Genomic DNA, 23406 nt, shown 5'->3' on the forward strand with positions numbered 1-23406 from the left:
ATGGAGTCAGTTATTGCTATTATACAATTAAATTATTTAAGAAAAAAAACAACTTACTTTTTCTTAAATAATGTCTTTGTATAATGCCTCTGTGGTGCCCTTCCACATTTTTCCAGTATCCTGGAGCTTTTTCTGATGTGCTGCGCATGCATATGGGACTTGTGTTCCCACACTTACACAGTACATCATTGCTGTGTAAAGGTAGCAACAGAGAAAGAAAGATCTCCATTAGTTTTATTTATTTATTTATTTGTTTTTTACTGATTAGAAAAAGAAACCGGGAGACTTTTAACATTCGGGAGTGTCGGGACAGACAAAATAAAAGGATAATCAAGTAAGTTTCTTTAATTTTGCAGACTGTACCTGATTATCCTCTTATTTTTGTCTGCACTGTCCCCTCATTCATTTGAGGTCTTCCTTTTTCTCTTTTTGTTAATAAAAGAAAGAAAAGTAAAAAAAATTATGAGATATACTAATGGAAAAAAGTCTGGGTGACCAGACTTTTTTCTGTTCGTATATTCTCGGATTTACAATGGGCACACTGGTTGGGCTGACCAATCAGCGTGCTCATTTTTGAATATTAATGGACAGTCGTATAATTATTGTTATTATTCCCCTCCAGCCAGCAGGGTTAATCTGTGAGATACTCCCACATGACAAATACTTTATTATACCAGCACACTGATTCACCTTGAATTGTCATGCTCAGCAGAAACACCTTTCCTCAGAAGGAGCACAAACAAATGTCACAAGAGAGTAGAAAACCTTGCAAAAACACACACTTGATGACCATGAAATGAACTCTCCACTTCTTTGAACATATCACGATCAAAAGGATATGAAGTAATTCTGATGCACATGTTGATGAATCTTTTGGAAGTTCTCTTCTTAGAACTTCTTCAAACCCTCAAGCCACAAGATGTGCTTTGGATTTTATTCCTCTTGTTGTTTATTTGAGGGTCCACACTAAACTAATGGAGATGTATTTTTGCCAACATTATCACTTTCTTCTAAAGCATAATTATCTTTCAGCTCCATATCTTAACTAATCTTGTTTTGCTAACTCAAATGATAAGTCTTCAGCTAGGAGTATGTTGTATGTCTTATGAGAGCCACATGGCTGCATCTGACCAGTTCTTGGTTCAGTGTGAATATCTTCTACATGTGACATGTCGGACCTTTTTATGCCAGCAATATCAAGCACAAAATGTTTCAAGATATATCATTCTATATGCCAGCAATATCAAGCACAAAAAGTTTCAAGATGTATCATTCTTGTGTCTTGCAGTTTTACCATCTCCTCTCCAAGGATTTCAATTGCATGTTGCACACTTTTTTCTCTCTACCCACAAGTCTTATGGTGTGTTCATTTTTGAGACTGAAACAGTACCTCAATATGACAACAGTGGCTATTTCACTAGTACCAAATTCTTCCTTACTTCTTTTGGAGTTCTCCATTTCCTTTTAATTTCCATTGCTGAGTTTTTGGTATTATTTCTTGTAAGTATTTCACCTCAAAATCATTATTTTTATTGACATACTGGTTCTTGATTTCCATCTTGACTTTACAAAGCCTGGAATGAAATGCTATTACACAAATACAGTCAATATCACAGTTCAAGCCTGAGCAATGATTACTCCATGTCCTTTCTACTCTTTACGGTTAGCCATTTTGTGATATACCTGTTTCTGAATTTAAACCTTTAATGCATGGCATGACATTATTTCCGTAGTACTCCCCAAATTCTGTCCAAACATTCAGCCTCAGCAAATGATCTCCTTAATGTATGTAATACAGAAATATATTCCCTCACTAACATATTCCTTGTGGTCTCTTCTGGAATGGGTAATTTATCAATCATTTGCGATGAGAGAGATTTTGGGTTCTGATCATACACAAGTTGATATGGACTGTGGCCACAGATATTCCACACAGGATTTTTTGCCACCAAACCTCTGTCTAATGCTGTTCAACAGTCGTATTCACTTATATCTTACTTTTAATATTTCTGTTAATGGCTGATTGTGTCTTCCTAGAAGCCTATTGCTGCAAAGAATATAAGCTGCCATGATCATTCAGTACTGACATTTTTTATCATAGCTGTGTCAATCAATCCATCCATCCACAACCCCTTTTCCCATTTTTGCACATGGGGTCGGGGTGTCACTTCAACTATGACAATCATCTAGAGCCAAGCTTCACACTGCCAGGTGGCTAGCCCTGCTGCGAAGTTATTTGCTGCCAATGCTGAAGAATAAAATAATGATGTAATTAGAGATAACTGCTGAGGTAGTCCATGCTTGCATATTCTGACAGTCTGAATTCATACTATTTCTGGTACTAAAATATGTAAACTGACTGAAGACATGAAAGTACTAAGTGCCAGGTTCAAGGTTATACAAGTCCACAACAACTGTCTCTTCATACTCAGAGGTGTGTGCGTGTGTGTGTGTGTGTGTGGGGGGGGGGGGGGCATGCCAACAATGGGCCAGGTCTTCTGAACTTTTAAGCAATATTCACAACTGTCAACAATAAACATCAAGATAGAAATACACTTGGGATCCTTGCGTTCTGAGTTACAAAATGTTTTTTGTACTCTATTCACTGAACAATGATCACATGAAGATGCAGTTTCTTAAAACCTTTCTGCTTCTGCTTCATGGTCATATACTATGAGAACCTCATTCTCACAATGTTCTTCTTAAAGCTAACACAATATTGTCCAATTCTACTGAATTAAGGAGTTACTGGTTGTTTAAACATCATTGCTTTGTCACTTTTGCATGTCCAGGACTGTTCCTGTACTTTTTTAAAAATGTCTTACTCTACAAGGTATCTCAGCTGGAATTTCTTCTGTTTCGATATCAGACATAACTTGTCCTAGTTTTTATGATATTATTAGTCTCCTGGTTGAATGCACTACTTTTCCATCTCCAAACTTGAAAGTCATAAATGTCATACCAGTTTTCATTGTCTTTTCCACCATACTCTGATTCAGTTTGTTGATATAGCTATCTAACCATTTTTCAATACAAATCGTATGTATGATGCAGTATGAACCACAGGTGAACCAAACCCAAACTACGGCAAAAATTTCTGGATCTGAACCAGGCACTTTGACAAATAAAAGTATGCTGTATTCTTTTATAGCTTCAAATATTATGCTTTTTCTCTATTTTTTAACTTGTTTACCTCTATATGGACACTCTTTATCCAAGCAGACCTCTCAACCTCTTAGCACAAGCGATCTGGACAAAGCTTAAAATAATGGGGGGATAAAGAAATAGAATTTATGATCATTTCTATTGCATTAGAAAAAAGGAAATAAATAATGCATTATATAGGCACCTAGTCAAATGTCCAACTTGGAATACATTTAAATTTGCAATTTTAGAACAAATAATGGCTAATCCCAGGAGTGGTAACATTAGTAAGAAATTAGGGGAAAGAGAAACTAAATGGCAAATTTTGTTAAATGCAACAGTACACCCTGGAATTAATGATAGCATTTCTATAAAGCCTGTTTTGGAATACAAAATCTGAATAGAATACATATTTAAGGCAGTAGGATACGTATATGAATTTAAGTGATGGTAGAATAGTGTTTTTATAATATTATATTTTTTATTATATTATTTTATATGTTGTATATCTGTCATATCAGTTCAGACTGAATTACACATTATATATGAATTTGTTTTTAACTAAAAGTACTGAGAATTTTAATTTAATGCACTGAGCATTTTAATCAGCTAGTATACTTAACTGATTGATTAATCAACTAGTATGATTGGTTTAACATTTATATATAACCCAGCATGTAGCAAAGGATCGTGTTCTGATGAAGTCTATTATTCATAGATGAAAGTGCTAAACAAAGAGTTACAAGTGTTTTGTAGTTGTAAATAAAGAAGTGTTCTCTCTGGATCTATACTTGTCTTTTGTGGGACCTAGGCACCAAGCATAGTGAATGGAGTTTGTGTATATTTGTTATATTCTATCACTTTACTCGTATACATCTTATCTTTAGTAATAACAATATCAACTCTATCTGCTAACATAATTGGTATCTACATTCTTTCATTCACAGTATACCTCATCAATCCCATGCTTCTATTTATCTGTACAGAGATCATGTTCATTACTAACACAAATAATATACTACTCAAAGGACAACCTTGTCTGATCTCTTTCTCAAGCCGTATATCTTCACTAAACCACCCGTTTACTAATGCTTTAACTATATTATACTTATACCCTGTAATACAAACTTTTTATCTTTTCACTTATATTATACACTTTAAATAGTTCTCATAATACTGAATGATGAATCAAATCAGAAGCCCTACTTAAGTGTCCTGCCATTAATTTTGCATGTACATTTCTATGCATCATCCACTATTTCCCTAATTATCAGTAATAAATCTTGAGCCCTTTTTCCTTTTATACCATATGTATATCCCTTTATGATCTTCCATACTTACTTCACAATTATTTTTTATAAAATTGTAATGAAAATTTTGTAATCTGCATTATTTAATACTATTGCCCTCCAATTCTGTAATTCTCATTTATCACCTTTTTCCATATAAACCTAACTATATCTCTACACAATTCTTTATACATAAATCCTTTATCCAACTACTCATTTAATACATTTATAAACCATTATTTTTTAACCACTGTCATATCCGTATACATCCCATAGTAAAAACCATCTGGTCCTGCTGCTGAATCTAGATTCACTACTTTCAAAACCTGTTCTAATTCTTCTATATTTATTTTTTTTCCCTAAATCTTTATTATCTCTGTCAGACAACAGATAAACTTCTCATTCCTTACTAATCTTTATCTTCTGTTCTTCAAATAATGTCTTCATATATATTTTCCACTATTTCCAGGATTTTCTCTTGCGTATTATATACTTTACCCACTGAATCCTTCGATTCTCTCATAACACTGTTATTCTCTTTAACTATCTTACTTAGATATGGTGCAAATCCCTCTTTCTTTCTTTCCTTGCAAAAATATATTTGCTTATACAACAAATATTCTATTTTTTTCTTATTTAATTCATACAATTCTTGTTCCTTCAAAATAAAATTTTGGTCATTCCTTTCCAAACAATCAATAGCATTGTTATTTACCTTCTTGTATTTTATCTTATACATATTTATTTTTTATTTCTCCCATGTCATATAACATATTTTATACTTTTGTTTGAAACTAAACCACCATTCTGACCAATACTTACAGAATTCTTTCATCCCTACATGATCTTACCATAATCTCAACTTTTCTTTTTTACCTACGTTATCCCATTTCACCTCATTATTTTTAATCCCTTTCATATTTTAATGCACTCAAAATGTCCTTTTATCTTAATCCAAATTGCCCTATGATCTGAAAAACCTGTCATCACAATGCCTTCTTCCTCAATTGATAAACCTTCTGATACCAAAAAATAGTCTGTTTCAGTTTTCTTTTCTCCTCCTTTATAAGTCCATGTACTTTGATTCCAAATCCTTAATTGTCCACATTTTATAATATCACATACTAATTTAACATCATATGCTTTCTGTTTTGCAATCACAAGTTACAATTAAAATCCCCTACTAGGATAATTTTCATATTATTTGCTACATACTGAATAATATTTCTAAACAGCTCCTCTCTCTTCTTTTTCATTACATAAGCACAGATAGCCATAATTCAAATTAATTGATCTCTCCATCTTACATCAACAACTGTAGTTCTACCAGTTATAACAAAGGTAACATCTAACACCTTTGTTGTGTCTCTATGTAAAATAAGAATTCCAGAACAAGTCCCCTTCCCAAAATTCCAAATAAACATTTTCCCCACCATACTTCTGTTTGACATCTTTCAGTTTGTGGTAAAAATCTGACATCTTCTAAGATAATACCACATTCTTGTTTGTTATGCCATTCCAACATTCCTATTCTTCTTTCTAATTTCTTCAAACTGCTAATATTAAGGGCTAATACTTTACAAGTATTTTTCCTTAATCTAATTATATATATATATATATATATATATATATATATATATATATATATATATATAAATATATGGGTCCCCTTCAGAAGGTCAAACTTTTAAAAGCTCAACTTTCATATGGCCGAGACCATATGATCGAAAAAAGTTCTAACAGTCTGAATGGGGATCTCCATAGAGCATGGAACGGGAAGATTTCCCTTTACCACAATGTAGTGCGATTTCGAAGTTGGTATATTTAAATACCGGGGGGTGCAGGGGTGGCTTTGTTTAGTGTTTTTAGTGTGTTTAGTTTTTTTTTTTTCACATTTTTGAACATTCAAATGTTCGATCATATGGTTTCAGCCATATGAAAATCGAACATTTGGGTGTTTGGTTATGTGAAGTAGGCCCATATCTATCTATCTATCTATATCTATATATATATATATCTATCTATATATATATATATATATATATATATATATATATATATATTCATCCTTTCCATTTCTTTTTTATTTTTTAAAATCATCTATATTCTTCCTTTTCCTCTCTCTTACCCTTTTACCAATATAATTTATTTTTGTTTAACTATATCCCATGTAACATTGTCACCATCACTTGACCCTGACTCTTCTCCCTCAATGATTTCTGTATTTAAATCTTCCTTTGTTTTAACTTTTTGTATTATTTGTTCTCTATAGCATTAATATTTTCTTTTGCATTTCTACTGTTTCTGACTCCCTTTCTATAACGTTACCCTTTTTGCTTTGTTCCATTACTTCCTCTGTTGTCTCTAATTCTACCTCATTTCCTCTGTCTTCACATTCCCGCAAGTGTCCCACTTTCTTACATTAATAACATTTTGATTCACAATTCCTTGCATCACGTTCTATACCCCCACATGCAAATCATCTTCTTTTTGCACAATTATTAATTAAATGATCAGGTTTTACACATAAAAAACACATTTTTGGCTGTCCCTGATATCTAACCATACCTCTGTCACCTTCAACATTAATAATTCCTGGAATATGCATAATACTGCCCTTTTCAAGTTTCAAAATCACATTGCAATCCCAAACCCCAGTCCATTAACCCCTATCATACACTTTTGATAAGTTCAATACATCTTTACATAATTTTAATAATTTTTTTTTAAAGTTTCTTTTTCAACTTCAGTCCTAAATTGAATCTTAATTTTCTTCTTAGTTTCCCTGTAAAAGGGCTTGAGTATATACAAGTTCCATGGTAAACAGTTTTTCTTTTTCTTATTCCTCTATAAATTTCTCCATTATTTGGCCAATCTCAAAAATAATGTCAAACATCATAAAAAGTCTCTTTATTAATAAGAATAAACACTCTTATCTTATTTGGTTTAATTCCCAGTGTCTTAATTCCTTCATCCCATACCTTATATCTGTCCAACTCTTCATCTTCCTTCTTCTTGATCTTTCTTTAAACTTACTTATTTTTCTTCTTTCTGCTTTAACCATTTCTGCATAAGATTTTGCTTTCAACTTGTATTCCTTCACTCTGCTGTACTTCTTCCTTCTGTATCATTTCCATCAGCTCTCCCCATGAAACATCTTTGCTATTTTCCGGTTCACACTCATTTGTCATGTCCAGCAATAAATCATCCCGCAAGCCTCCCGACTGGAGGGTTGTAACAACACAATCTTGCGTTGTAACCTCTGACTGAATGAGGTTATGCTGAAACAAATATTCTGAATCAGGATTAGATGCTTCCATCACCTTAGCCTGCCATTGAAAAGGCTCACCTGCCTTTTCTATCATCTCCATCATGCCATCCTCCCTTCTAAACGTCAGCTTAACCTCTGATGATTCTTTCTCTGATAAAGTTAGCATATTTGCTGTCCAACTAACTGCACCAGAAACTCCAAAATTATTAGCATTGTCTTCTTCTTCTTCATCCTCCATGTTTGCCCAACCAACTTCCTGCTTCACCAAGGCACCTACGTGTCCGGACTGGAATAGAGGAAGTGTCACAGCAAAATTCACCCCTGTATGCAAAAGGAGTAGGGGAAGTTCTACAATGTCCTGGCCAAATTTCCCCTAGTAGTATAAATACCACCTCAGAGCTCCCCCTGAAAAGAGACCACTAGTCTAGTGGGCCTATTCCTTGAAGAAGGAAGTGACAGATAGACAGCCAGACATATAGATAAATAAATAAGTATTAGGTCTACCACTGTCAAAGAATATAAAAAATGTAAGCGACCTCATATACAAGTTATCAAGATAATTTTGCAAACCATAACAATCCTCATTTAAATGGGCTACTGATACCACTTTGGCATCACATGCAAAAGTTTCAGTCCAAATTCAGATGGATGAAGTAGTAGTCATAAAAACATTGAAGAAAGCACTCAAAACAGAACCTTGTAAAACATGCATTGATATACCAAAGAAATTCAACATTATTTACTTAATAATAACATATGCCTATTACTCAACCAGGATCTCACCCATTTACCATAAAGGAATTTATTTCCCCCATCATGTTGCCATATTAAGATCAGGATGGTGAGAAAAAAGTCTTTTGCTGAAGCTAAGAACATGACATCCACATGTTAACTTCTGATCTAGCACTTCCCCATTACTGTTGTATAAAAGCTTATCAGATTTGTTAAGTCATGATCTTTTGTGAAGCCACATTGGCTAATATCTGGTATATACCCAGAGCAATTAATAAACACACTTTCTCAAGCATTAAATCTTACCTTGGCCCCTTGTCCTAAAATTAAGTAACCCAATATCATCACCTAAAATTGTATTATTCATTGTTTTCCCTCTGTCATTATTTATTGCCATTACAATGATCTCCTTGTATCGAACCTGCTCTTCATTGAAATTACAGATGGAATTTTATGCCCCTCAGCCTATACATGCTCAAATACCTAATGATAACACTCCAATGCTCTACTTTTGCACATATTTATTATGTTCCTAAGTATGGTATATCCTATTACACATATCTGAGGTTTTAAGTCTGAATTCACAGCAGAACATTTGTTTGTCTCTGCATTTGCATACAGTAAGCAACCATGCCTTTCATTTGACTGAAAATGAACAATTATGAGACTTTTCCTTGTGTGTGACTCTTCTCTGCAGAATTATAGAACCACAATTTCCTTCAGTAGCTAACTAAGCAGGGACAGATTCCAATACATCATGCAAAGCATGCCTCTGTTTTTTAGTTGATCTGATGGGACTGAGAGACCTCATTTGTTACTCCTGTACTATAATCACTAATAGAAAGGTATTCAGCTTGTAGAATATAATGGACCACTATTGTTAGTGTTTCTGTTCATCTGTAACTTATTTTATTTTTTAATGGTGACTGCATCTTATTATCTGGCCAGGTTGCCTGTCTGCTGTGTCCTCTGCATGACCTTTTTTGCTTCTTGCTACTTTTCCAATCTGCAAGTCATCTAGAAAATGCTTGACAAATAGAATGTCACTACTTCCTTTTTCAGATTTATCCATATGGTAAACAGACTCATTTACAATGTTAATGTCTTCTGACATGCTACACACAGTTTCAAATTTACCATCCTAACCAGAGAATTAGACTTTGAGATAACTTCCTCAGTCAGAAAATAAGAGAAGTAACCAAGCCCTTATTCACTTGACCCACACTAACAATACCTAGATATACCTAAGAGTAATCAGAGTTAATGTCAGGATTCAAATACTCAACACTTGTAGGCAATATATCAGCAGCAGAATGATTGGGAAAAGGTTCAACACCTACCTGAATTCCAAATTCAGCTGCAACATCCTGTAATCTAATGTTATATCACTTAATCAAGTACTGACATTTATTACAGCTAAACTTCTGTCATGAAAATGTTGATTGTATGCATGCAATGACTTGCTTTACAGATTTTTCAGATATTCCCTCGCTAAAATGTCCTTCAGATAAATGTTGCCAATTTCTTCCATAGCTGATATTTGGTAAGTCACCACAAATGAGCAGATTTTAAAGTGAAATGAATCCATTCACAAGATATATTTTTAGAATTAGTTCAGAATTTTCTTTTTCCATTCCTCTATTATAGACCCTTAGTCATCCTAGGCCCTTTCTCTGCAATATCCCTCACTGAACCTCCCAGAGGGTTACTTAGTATTCATTTTTTTAATATAATTTTATTATGATTTTGGCTTCCTTGAATATGATGTATTTGATGATTAATCTTGTTCTCTGAATATTAGGACTCTGTTCTTTGCTGTATATCATAGTTTTCAATGATATATTATTAAATATCACCCAGCTTGATCAAGAAAATAGTCCATATGAGATCAGTATTCTACCTTGGCAAACACATACAAATACGATTTAAAAAAATAACCTGTAAGAACTTGAGAAAATACAGCACAACAGAAGCAGTCATAGGCAAATTCAAAGTATACCTGATAAAACAACAACAAAGAATGTCCTCGGCACTGAAAACAAAATTCACTTCCTAAAGCACCGGAGAGAGTCAAAACAATAAAATTTATTAAGTGCATTCATCCTTGACACACAGACTTCTTCAGTATATTCAAATAAAATACCAAGTCAAAATTTATATGTCAAATGAACATTCAAACAGCATTCTGATTGGTTACAATGCTCAGCTGACTAATAAACATTTAAAAATGTCATTAAGTATAAAGCAACTTTTATATAAATTAAAATAATTTAATTGTCTATGTAAATATAATTTTATGTTTTCAATCTCCTTGACTTTAAAACAACTTTTTATATTAATGGTGCCATTTAAACCTGGTGGTTTATCTGATTGCAGTCTGAAATGCTTCTTTTTCTTCTACTTTTGTTTTTAAAGTCATCCCTATGTCGACAGTAATCTTCACTAACCCATAAAAATGAAACTTTATGTGTTCAAGTTTATCCACAATATGCCCAATAAAGCAGTTTTATAGAGTATATATGCATAATATCTTAACATAAGCAGTAAGAGAGTGACTGACCCTCTGTGGACATTGGCCACAACAAAGTCTAATATGGAGAGAGAGACATAGCAATGGGAATTCCCATAGCTTGTAGTAGTGCACACTGCACATAGTCAAATACATATTCCTATAGTTGAGTCATATCGAAAATACAGGATATATTATTTAAATGTTGAAGTTTATGATTTATTTAGGCCTGACCTAAGCAAATGCCACGTAGTCTGTGCCTTAGAATTACAAATTTAAAGCCATTAAATTTTAGATATATTGCATTCAAGAAAACAATGAAGTAAAAAATGCCAAAAGTTGTAGCTTCATAAGATTCACATTGCATATGTATCATTATCATTAATTCACACTGCATATGCATCATTCCTATTAATGCTGTTACAAAACACCAAACTAAATCAGCTGCCAGAACATCAATCCATACTTAGCAGGCATCACTGATCTTTCTTGGGTTTGCAGTCTGACAGCTACTTGGTGGAGTAAATACAGAGGGATCACTTATTCCAAGCTGTAAATCAAAAAAGGGAGTGGATGTTGTCACACTGTATTTCTCTGTGTACATTTCATACACTGGGTAGCAGTCCTTGAGTGTGTAAACACAAACCCAGTTTTCATGTGCTCTTGAAGGTTTGCAGTCAGACCACTCCTGCACTTGAATTTGATCCCCTGGCCCACCAATATAATACTGATCTTCATAGGTAGAATTAACTAGTATATCATAAGGATCCCATGCATCAGTTAAGGGGAGTTTTGCACATATGTTTGTCTTTTGTTCATTTTGAAACATCACTGAATCCTGGTAAAGGTAGATATATTCATAAAACTTTTTGCAAGGAAAATGCCTTTTTTCTCTCTTCAAAAACTCTGATACGCTGATTTGGACTGTCGTAAGTAATAAGTACCCATTTATTCCTGCTCATGCTGTGGTCATACTCGACTGCCCAACCTTCCCACTGTGTTAGGGCCAGGCAAGGAGTTGGGTTTAAGAGGAAATATATTGCCAGAACGTACTAGCTAGAATCCCACTGTGAAGGAACACAGCAAAATAATCTTTAAAAAAAAAGACAGTCCAAATCAGAGTATCAGAGTTTTAACTGATGCTAACTGACGTACACAAAGAACTACAGTGTGACAACATCCACTCGCTTTTTTGATTTACAGCTTGGAATAAGTGATCCCTCTGTATTCACTCCACCAAGAAGCTGTCAGACTGCAAACCCAAGAAAGATGAGTGATGCCTGTTAAGTATGGATTGATGTTCTGGCAGCTGATTTAGTTTGGTGTTTTGTAACAGCATTAATTTGAATGATGCATATGCAATGTGAATTAATGACAGTGATACATATGCAATGTGAATCTTATGAAGCTACAACTTTTGGCATTTTTTACTTCATTGTTTTCTTAGAATTACAAATGGTTATATGGATATGCATAAGCAGAATATGAATACAAACAGACGTTAGAGTTGAATTTATTGCAACACTTTATTGAAACAGTTCCTCTGAAATGCATTAGTAATGAGTCGTATCAGCTTGTGACAAACTGACATGGCCACCAAGGAGCTTCAGATCAGTTAGCATGGTTTAAGCATGGCTAAGGTCAACTGGAATTCTTGACTCTCTAGTATGACTGGGAACTTTGAACTCTTTAATGACTTGAGTAAAAGCTAAACTACATGTAGAGGTAAAGAGACTTTCCTGAAGACAAATTTGGATGAGCACTATCTTGTCTGACAACTGGAAATATCATGTAAGAAGGCAACATTCTTGTACGCTGAAATTTCTGCAGCATCAAACTGAAGAGCAATGATTTATTTTTTTGAATTGTGGACAAGCTGTGCAGTCCAGCCAATCTAGCAAATTGGAAAGCTTTTTGAGCTACTGCATATGAAATGACCACTTGCTTTTTACTTATATGGGTGCCTGAGTTAGGTCTGAGACCCGTTTCCTACACCAGATGGACGTTGTAATTGCCTTAAGTGTGGATCCCTTAACTGGAGTCGATATGAGCTTCAAAGATTTTGAGTTTAAAACTGTGATTTCAACTGTTCATCCAATAATCTTTAGTCCATCTGCAGCTGGAGGGCAGCTTGACTAGTTTGGATTTGACTGGATGTCCTTTTTGAGTAATTTTTTAGGTCAAGTAGGCCTATATAAGGATTTCTCTGTTTCTACCAGTACTTAGAGAGGTTGTTGTCATACAAGTCCTTAAGAAGTTATTAATGGATCATCACCATAGAATTACCTCTGTCTCTAAACTTTCATTTCTTACAAATGTTATTAACGGTGTTGTATACTTTTACACAAATTCTGTTTAACTTCTCTTGGTCCTCTGGACTCATGTCAGTACAGATTGGGGAGATGCAAAACACTATGACCATCTAGAGTTGTCACCTGTCAGGATTTTTTCTTGACAGTCAGGAAATCGGGCTCTCGGACAGGAAAGGAAATTCAGAAATCAGTATTTCTGTTAGGAATTTTAATTTTGGTGAGAGTACTTGTCAAGTATTTTGAATCACTCTGAGGGCTAACATATTTCTGAAGAGTAAAGCACCACACTGTAGAACAAACCAAACCTCACACCACAAGTTCCAGGCCAGATGAATTCACTCAGATTAGTACACAGACTGATTTATTAAAATAAAAAATAACTTCTGCAGTAAAAGTTAACAGCAAAACTTCAAACTCTTATACCATTAAGAGCAAGTAACACTTCTCTGGTGCTTCGGCTTTCAGAAAAGCCTTTTCAGAGTACATCTTTCTGCTGGTAAGCATACACTTAAATACATGCATTTAATGAATTAAATAATCATCCAATTAAGAATTCACTAAAAAAGCCAACTAAAAAGGTTAACTTTTAATATTCTTTTTAACCTTCTTATATTAAATGCTTCCAAGAGAATTCCCTATTCAGACCTCTTGGAAACACTGTATCATATTTTAAAATAAATATTGCTTCCTTCCTTCTTAAGTGTTCCTTAATTTTTCATCAGTACTAAACCTAGCATTCACTTGGTCCAAAACAGTTGCCTGTAACCCCTGTGGGTCTCCATTATGGTGTTCCTTAAAGTGCATAGCTACAGGACTCTGAAATCTTTTCTTCTTGATGTTCCTTTACTTGCTCTTTTAATCTTGCAGCAAAGCTTCTCTTGCTCTCCCGAATATAAAATAATCCACAAGGACATTCTACACGATATATCTTTTCACTCTTGCAAGTGAAACCGCCTCTTTTATCAATGTTTTCGATTAATGCTTTCAAAATTATCAACTATGTGTTTGCATACTGTGCACTTGTCACATGGAAACGTTTCATATCCCACTATATTATTTTCTGTATTTTTGGTCTATCAAATTTTCCATGTACTAACATGTCCTTAAGACTCCTGCCTCTTTTATATGAAAAACAAAGTTTAACATTTTAGGCAGGATTTTTCTTTCTGTATATAGGACCAGTAATACCTAACTATTTTCTCTAAAATATTAGAAAAAAATAGTATACTTAGACACAAAATATAACTCACTTTCTTTTTCCTCTGCATTCTTTTTCTACATTATTAGGTCCCGTGCTTTAATCACTTTTTATTCATTACTTTATTATACCCCAACCATACTTTATCTAGCTCATAGCCCCTTTCTATAAACATGTTAGCTGTATTTTGAACTTCCTTCTGACATTCCTTCCTGTCACTACATAAACGTTTAACCCTAACCATTTCCCCAGAAGGAATGGATGAAATAGTATTGGGGGGATGACAACTAGTTCCATGCAACATAAAGCTTGGTTGTCCCATTTTCTAAATATTTTAGTTTTAAGTTTACCATCTTCTTGCTCTTCTATTGTAATACCCAGATAATTTACGGTCTTTCCTTTTTGTAACCCATCAAACTTGATCTCAAACCTGTTCACTTGCAGTTCTTGAACAAACTTTTCCACCTTTCCATAGCCCCCCTTGCAAACAAAAATCAAATCATCAATGTATCTGTATAAATGAACAACATGTTTTCTAAAAAGTCATTCCTATACACATATAAATTTACATAGAGACCCATAAATAAATTAGCATATGTGGGGGCAAAAGCTCTCCCCATAGCTGTCCCACACTTATGATGACACAGAAAGTCATAAAATTCAAATATATTATTTTCCAAACAGAACAATATCAGTTCTATGATATATTGTGTCCTGGGGCTTTTCCTTTTCTTAGCTTCGATGCCATCACCATGTTTAATACCAGGCTGACTACATCTATCACTATAATATCATGTTCTTCTGCCATACTGTTTTCTTTACTTTATCCATAAAATCAAAACCGTCTTTGATATATGAAGGTAATTGTATTATCTTTTTTAACAATAACTGATGCAAAAAACATCTCAAATTATGGGTTACATAATTGCAAGCAGATACAGTGGGACGACCTGGAGGGTTAACCTTGCTTTTATGTATTTTAGGCACACACAAAAACTTTGCCAACTCACTGCTTTTATTTAAGAACTTATTTCTAGCTTCTTCATGACTAAAACAACTTAGTCTGACCCCTTTACGTATTAATTCTTCATAGTTCTTAACCATCTCCTGATACGTTAAGAAACCTACTTTATCGTAGATTTTGTCATTTTCTAGATGCTGTAAACACATATTTACATATTGTGTGCAATGCATTATTACTAGTTGCCCCCCTTATCTGCAGGCTTAAATATGAGTTCCTTTCTTTCCCTTAAAAATTTTAAAGTGACCCATTCTTTTTGTGTCATATTATATTGAATTTCACTTCTAAAAAACTTATTGCACTCTTGCTCTATCGCATAATTTTACATATGATGAAACATTTCAACTTTATCACACCTGAAAGAAGGCATAAATTTGCCTTTATAAGAACCACCACTAGTAACAAATTTACTATAAGCATTGCATTCTAAGTCAGAATTCCAAGAATTGTATTAAAATTACTTTGCCAGAATAACCTTTTCTTTGTTTCAAATGGCATCCTGGGTGATGTGAAATGGAACTATTAACATGCAGTTAGACTAATTAAGAGAATAATTTTCATGATGCATCTTAGAAGAATTATGTAAAAACATGTGTATTCTTTCTTATAAACATGAAACAATGGACCTGTCCCTCATTTAAGATTTATATTTATTATTTTTTGTCTTCAATGCAAATACTATTATAGATATTAATAAAACTTGCATTCAGGAAATTTGTAAAGTACACATTGCAAGAGACAATATACAAATATTATGTATTATTCCTCCTTCCCTTGTTTCCTCAATATGATTTTAGAACCCCATATTTAATGAGTGTAATACTTTCAACAAAGCAATATTACAAATATCTTTTAATACAAGTTTATAGGCTATTACTAAGCTAATGACCCCGGGGCTTTTAAAGCCTAACCATGCTTCCCAAATATATCTGACAAGTTTTGATACCCTAGGGTTATTTTAAGGGGTATATGTAGGCCTGGGCATGGGTGGTCAAGTGGGTTAAGGCACCTAGGCAGCGAGTCATTTCCCTGTGGTACATTTGACTGGGGACACATGGCTGAAGTGACATTCAGCTACAGAGAAATATGTCTGTTTGCAAATTCCCTGTGGGCAAAGAGAAGTACACACTGCTATGCTCACAGCTTTAATAACCAAATGCATGCTGGCGGAAGAAGTAATGAGTGTTGTGCTCAGTGTACAGTACATACTTATATAACTACAACATGTAGAAGTGTGCTACAGCATGGAGGAAATCCTGCAGGCTACTGTAACCACATTTATGCTCCAGTATGTGTTTTAGGCAATGTTCCCTAGACACTGTGAAGGGGGTAGTGGTCCACACATTCCATTTATAAAGGCACTGCCCATTGTGCACTGCATTTTTACTGCCACTGACATGCCCTCTGGCCAGCCTGCTGCTGATGCCTGCCATATTGCCTGCGGTCTCATGTTCCCTTGGGGACCATGGACATTGTTTTCCCCCTGTGCATTTGGTTACTAAAGCTGTGGGCATGGCAGTGTATGCTTCTCTTTGCCCACAGGGAATTTGCAAACAGTCATATTTCTCTGCAGCTGAATGTCACTTCAGCCATGTGTCCCCAGTCAAATGTACCACAGGGAAATGTCTCGCTGCCTAGGTGCCTGAACCCATGGCCAAGCATTTACAGGCTGCCTCTATCTTCTAGAGCCATAGGTGCCAGACCAGGTGAAAATTTCCAGTTCCCCATCCATTGGTCCATGTGCAGCCTGTTATATATTTGCCTTTGTGTTGCATTCAGTATATTACATAACACTTCTTTAAAACTGTAGGTAGCAAGATTATTATATTTTTAAAGAGAATCAATGTATATTTACTTACTCAAATGGGTGGAGCAATGTGTTGTTTTTTGTCAGGTTTTTGTTTCTTTCAAAGGTGGCAACCTAAGTTCATCAATACTACAGTGATCAATGATTTACTTGTGGTGAGGGTTTATCAAATTTATTCCATTCTGGCATGCATAAATTTCTGATCAACATTTGACCGAGTGGATCACAAAGTTCTTTTTAGAAGAAAAAGTCTAAGTTACTTTTGTTGACACACAGCTTTAATGCAGCTTCCACTGGGATCATATGTTAGCCCTTAATTTCACTGAGGGTTATTAGGATGCCATCTACCAATGAAGTGTAGGTGATGATTGTGCATATGACTAAAAGTCCCTCTATAGTTCCTTATATCTCCTCTATACAACATTAAATTGGAGTAGCCGGGAAATTCCATACAAAGTGTGAGATCCAGGACTGATCTTGCGGACATGTCATTTAAGGAGCACAGCTGTTTTGAGCTCTTTATATTTCCGCCTTCATTACTCATATTTTGTAAAGCTGCTAAGGCACTTGAATCCATTAATTATGATGTACAATTCCATTCATTCTGTTATAGTTCTCTGGCTTTTAGTTTTCTGATTATTAATGTTGCTGGGAAGTCCAAGACTCTAAAACTAGCCATGACCAACCTGTTACTATGCTTAAAAATTAAGAAAGCTCACTCACCTTCTCCATTGATCAGGTAAAGAATTGATAGAGGTTACCAGAATGCACTTCAAAACATCTCACCAAAAGTCTTTTGTGACTCAGGTTTTATGAGTTATGGGAGAGTCTCATGTTTGCTAGTTATAGGAGGTCCGTAACAACATAACTGTTTCAAAGTACTTAATATACTTAGACATAGAGTTTTAATATTTATCATTATTAGAGATGTTTGCTTTATATTTTTATGTTTTTTCTATTATTACTATTATTTGCTTGTTTTATGTAAAAAAGTAAGATGCACAGGGTTTTAAACTTTTCAGTAAATCATATTTTTGGGGACAGTTTGATTTACTGCCTGACAATCATCTTCCTTCTATCCGAATCCAAAACAGGATTGGTTCTTGGCGAATTCATTTTCTCTCACCAGGATGAACGTAGACTGGGTGGGGCCATTATTAAGGCAGCCAGGGGGGTTGAGTTTTTTTGACCCTTAAGCTCTGCCTCCTGTGCCCACCCAGTATTAATGTGCGGGTGTGACATGTAATGAGCACCAGTACTGCACCGCATTTAACTTCTGCAAGAGTTTAACATCAGCAAGATGCACGGTGTGGCAGTTTCCCCAGTCATGAATGGGAAATCCAGCTAATACAAATGTGGTTCTTAGCACACACAGACGCGCACACACACACACACACACACACACACACACACACACACACACACACACACACACACACACACACACACACACACACACACACACACACACACACACACAGACACACACACACACACACCCTCCTTACATGATGGGCATCTACCATCCTTCCTACTAGCCAGTGCCACCAAGTCCCCTAACCACTACTAGAACTTGGGATGCCTGGGCTATAGTCACAGTTTTATTCCACTACACCACCAGTTTTGTCTGATTTCAGAAAAACACATTTGGCTATAGCTATGAATGTATTAAAGATCATATGTTTTGAGGTCAGTAACTATGTTGCTATCCTAAATAGGAGGAACACAGTACATTTCACTTATTTGATGAATAACTAATTTGTTAGACAAGATACCAAGTAATAATATGAATGATGAATAAAACATGAAAAGTGCCCGAACAAAAAAGTGATTTAATGAGTTCTGTGCTAACAGTAAGTTGAGAACTTTTATCACATGGATGAATTATATAGAAATAATTTGGAGAAAGTACATGATTTGGAACACAAACCTTGATAAAATCAAAAAATAAAAAAGCAAGAGGAGATTAGAAGTGTAAGAATAAAATTCTAAGGAAGAATATGAAAAAATTAATTTTCTTTAGTAAAAAAACAGTACTAATGCAAGCAGTGCTAAACAGATGTGGATGAGTTAAGAAATGGGAAGAGATCTTGCTGATTCAATGACTCTTAGTTGCTATTTGTCACCACAACAAAACTGGATGCTATGCAGATCACAAGGTTTCTGTTTCTGTTTTTGTAATACATGCCAGAAAAAGTGCCAAAACAAAATGTAAAAGGCTGTTATGCTTTAATTATGAAAAATGGAGCACGCATTACAAACAGAATTAGATTTGTCTGCCTATGTAACTTATAAAAATATGCCTAATGTAGATGTGTGTAGCTAAAGGAGGGGTCTACAACCTGAATTACATCTACTTATGGTTTCTGTTTGTTGATATTTGGATACTATCAGGGTTTTTGAACTAGATGCTGGACACAGCTTCATCATTTTTATAATAGAATGTATTAATGTGAGACATTGACTATAAATTAAAGACATTCCATATTTCCAAAGAGTATGAATGCATCCGACTTCCTGAGGGCACTACTACAGTAATAAGCCAACACTTTCAAATAACAGCACTTGATCAAAGTGTCCATACATCACAGGTCACTGTAATCAAGGGGTCTGTCTTCTACCAGAACTTTACAGATGATTTTCAGTCCAGGATGCAGGAGATTAAGACCTAGCATACTGGAAACTTAACCCCAACAAAAAAGGTGCCAGTTCAAAAAGTGAGTCAATTGCTTTACTTGTAATCAGCTCACTTTTGTACAAATTGGCTTTCCATGGAATGCTTATAGGCATTTTCCCGAAGAAGTAGTACAGATGAAAACTTCAGCAGATTCAGGAATGCATAAGGCATGACCACTTATGTGAAATCTGAATAACTGCATTTGTTCCTTCTGATGAAGATAAATGCAGGAGTATTATTCATATGGGGACAGACACAGGCTGTTGTAGAAATAATAATAGTTTAAAATCCACAGCTTGCCAGTTAGGAATGAAAATAGCAGACTGCATGAGAAGAGTGATCCTTAGTTGGTGTCAAATGTAATATATCTATATAAACATAAACCATGGTGGACAGGTATCCTGCTTTAGATGGGCTTAAAATCACTCTGATTTTACACAGCCTGAATCTTAAGAAACCTGAATGAAAAAGCAAAAAAAAACCCCCCCCCAAAAAACCCAAAACAAACAAACAAAAAAAATCCATCAATTTTTTGTTACTTTATCACTATTCGACACACTGGCACTAGGCAGGGTGTCCACCTGCATTGCTGATAGCAGGGTATAAGGAGTAGCCTACAAAATGAAGAGATGGGAAGGGGAGGAGATGATTAATGACATTTTTGCTTGTTTCTTCTCTCTGGATGATAAGAAGGGGGCATCTTCCATGGGCGCACATCATGTTAGTGAATTCCCCATAGAGACCAGGGATCCAATTGAAGACATCTTTACAAGGCGGAGAGGGCAGCCTTACATACGTACTATATAACTTACAAAAGTTAAGGACATCCTTTTGTTGCACCTATTGCAAGGCCACCTTTTAGGTATTTGCCAAAACAAGTACAAAGAGAAAGACAGGAGCATTTAAAAAAATTTGATCCTTGAATTTATGAAAGCCAGGATTTCTTTCATGGAATGGAGAGCAGCAAAAAGCAAAATGAAGTGTGAGGCACTAAAAAGAGAATTATTTTCTTCCTTTATACTTTTTTACAGTTTTATAAACATTGTTTCTACTCTTGTTGCGTCTTTCGGCTTTTCCTGGTTAAGGGTCGCCACAGCAGAACTCCGGTCAGCTAATGATTGATAGTAGATTTGTATGTGCTGAGTTGCCGGCCCTGATGCACAACCTTCAACGAAGGTACACCCATTCATGCATGTCTCCATACAGAAGACACTCTAGCTGAGAATCGAACCGGACAACGTCTTACTGTGAGGCGACAACGCTACCGCGGCACCACCACCGAGGCAAACACTGTTTCTACTCTAATAGTTCTAATTTCTAAAGGCTTCCCAAACAATGTGCTGACAGGATCTTATCCCATTATTTTATTTGGTTATGAACAAATTCACAGAACTGCAGCAGAAGAGACATTGTTCTGCTCAGTTCTCTACTATTCAGAGCCCCAGCAGGAAGCAGTCAGATTCTTATTTCTTATTGCTTTTTATTTCCCCAACTCATCCAGATATTTATTGCACTCTTACTGTTTAAAAGATTATAGCAGTTAGAAATTTCAACATGTTAGCCTCTCAGAACTTTAATCCTGCTTTGAAACACATGCCTTGTGTATCCCCAATATAAGGCCTTCACGTCTCAACTACTACAATTTAGGCATTGAGATATGATTTTGGAACTCAGAATTAGCCTTACTCCTCCTAGATTTATGGTGTTCCTCATAAAGTCAGACTTGTTTATGTTTAATACTTTATTATATAGATAATCTAAACCTGTGCAAATATTCACTAACTATATAGGGTCTAGTATATAAACACCTTATACTGTGAAAAAAGGCTCTTTGCTATGATTTTTAAAGGCCAGTGCTATGAGTTTTAATGCTTGTAGGTTGAGAGGTATGTCTGTCATTCATGCCTCCCAATAGCTTGCAACTACATTTAAAATGTGTATGTATATATATATATATATATATATATATATATATATATATATATACATATACATACACACACATACACACACACACACACATACAATTATTTACACATATACGTATCTACATATATATATATATATATATATATATATATATATATATATATATATATACATATACATACATACACACACACACATATATATATATATATACACACACACACACACACACGCACACAATCTATATATATAAATATATATATATATATATATATATATATATATATATATATATATATAGACACACACACAAACACATACATCTATCTACACATATATGTATCTACATTTACCTATATACATATATACATATATACACACACACACACACACACACACACACACACACACACACACACACACATATCTATATCTCTCTTTCACTATCTCTCTATATATATGTGTGTGTTTGTGTTAGGAATAACAGACAATGCAGAAATAGCAGATTATGTAAAACAAAAAACTCTGATTATCAGAGAGCTAAAGGAATCAGTGAAAGGGAAGGAGAATGCCTAGCAGAGAGTTATATGAAACAAGACATGAGATGTGAGCAGTAGATGAAATTGGTACAGGGGCTAGAAGTAACAAAGCAACATAATACAGCAAAAGATAAGAACATTGGCCATCAGAGCAGAGGACAAAAAAGTGAATGCTGGAAGCCAGATACAATTAGCCGCCAGTGATGTAGCCAGAGAATATAATTTCATACTTGTTTGCTCTTATTCCTACTCCCAAACCAACCTTCAGTTAAAAAAATTGAAATCCCCCCCTGCAAAACTTAACAACTTACCAAATGTTTACATCACTTTTCCTCTAAAACCATTACACAGATATATTTTCAATGTATAGAACTCTTATTGGAGGCAATCATTTAGACAACTGTAGACATACTGTGGCCTGAAAAAGCCGTGGATTCTCTAAGTAATGTTTAGGAAATTGTACTCAGTGGAGTACAGAGAGTATGCCCAGCTATACCCTTGTTAGCCACTAGACCAGACATTTGAAGAATCAGGAGAAAGTTGAAAGATTAGGACTGGAAGAAAACTGTCATTCAAAAGGTCAACTTCCCTGGAGTAGACTGATCTATTCCAGCAGCCAAAGCTGTAAAGAAAAATACACTGGTCAAATTGTTGGACAAGCTAGCTTTAGCAACTAGTACAAGATAGATTTGCAGACTTTAAACATTATTTGAGTACAGCACTTCTTTAGCAGTCTCATGAGCTTTATTTACAGGATATAATAGTTTGTTTTTAGATTACAGGAGGCTGTTTGGCATATAGTGCTGTATCAGTTTTTTTAAGACTGAGCATTTTTTGGTCTGTTCATCAGATTGTATATGACCAGTAGTTGATTATAAGTCAAGTGATATGATAAGTCAATCCAGGTAAGTGTTTTTAGGTGCAAGCAGTGGATCTTTATGTATGATTGGTAACAAATCTATTTTATTGATGCATTCT

The 23406-nt window shown here is 34.8% G+C and overlaps 1 protein-coding gene across 2 annotated transcripts in view; it reads left to right on the forward strand.

Annotated features, from left to right (window-relative positions):
* GPSM3 (G protein signaling modulator 3) overlaps window positions 1-23406 on the forward strand; it is a 778689-nt gene that overhangs the window by 219926 nt on the left and 535357 nt on the right. The gene's annotated exons all lie outside the window — the stretch shown is intronic.

Source organism: Protopterus annectens, chromosome 9.part0 (assembly GCF_019279795.1).
Source record: "Protopterus annectens isolate FY-2018-M chromosome 9.part0, PAN1.0, whole genome shotgun sequence".
Lineage (NCBI taxonomy): Eukaryota > Metazoa > Chordata > Ceratodontiformes > Protopteridae > Protopterus > Protopterus annectens.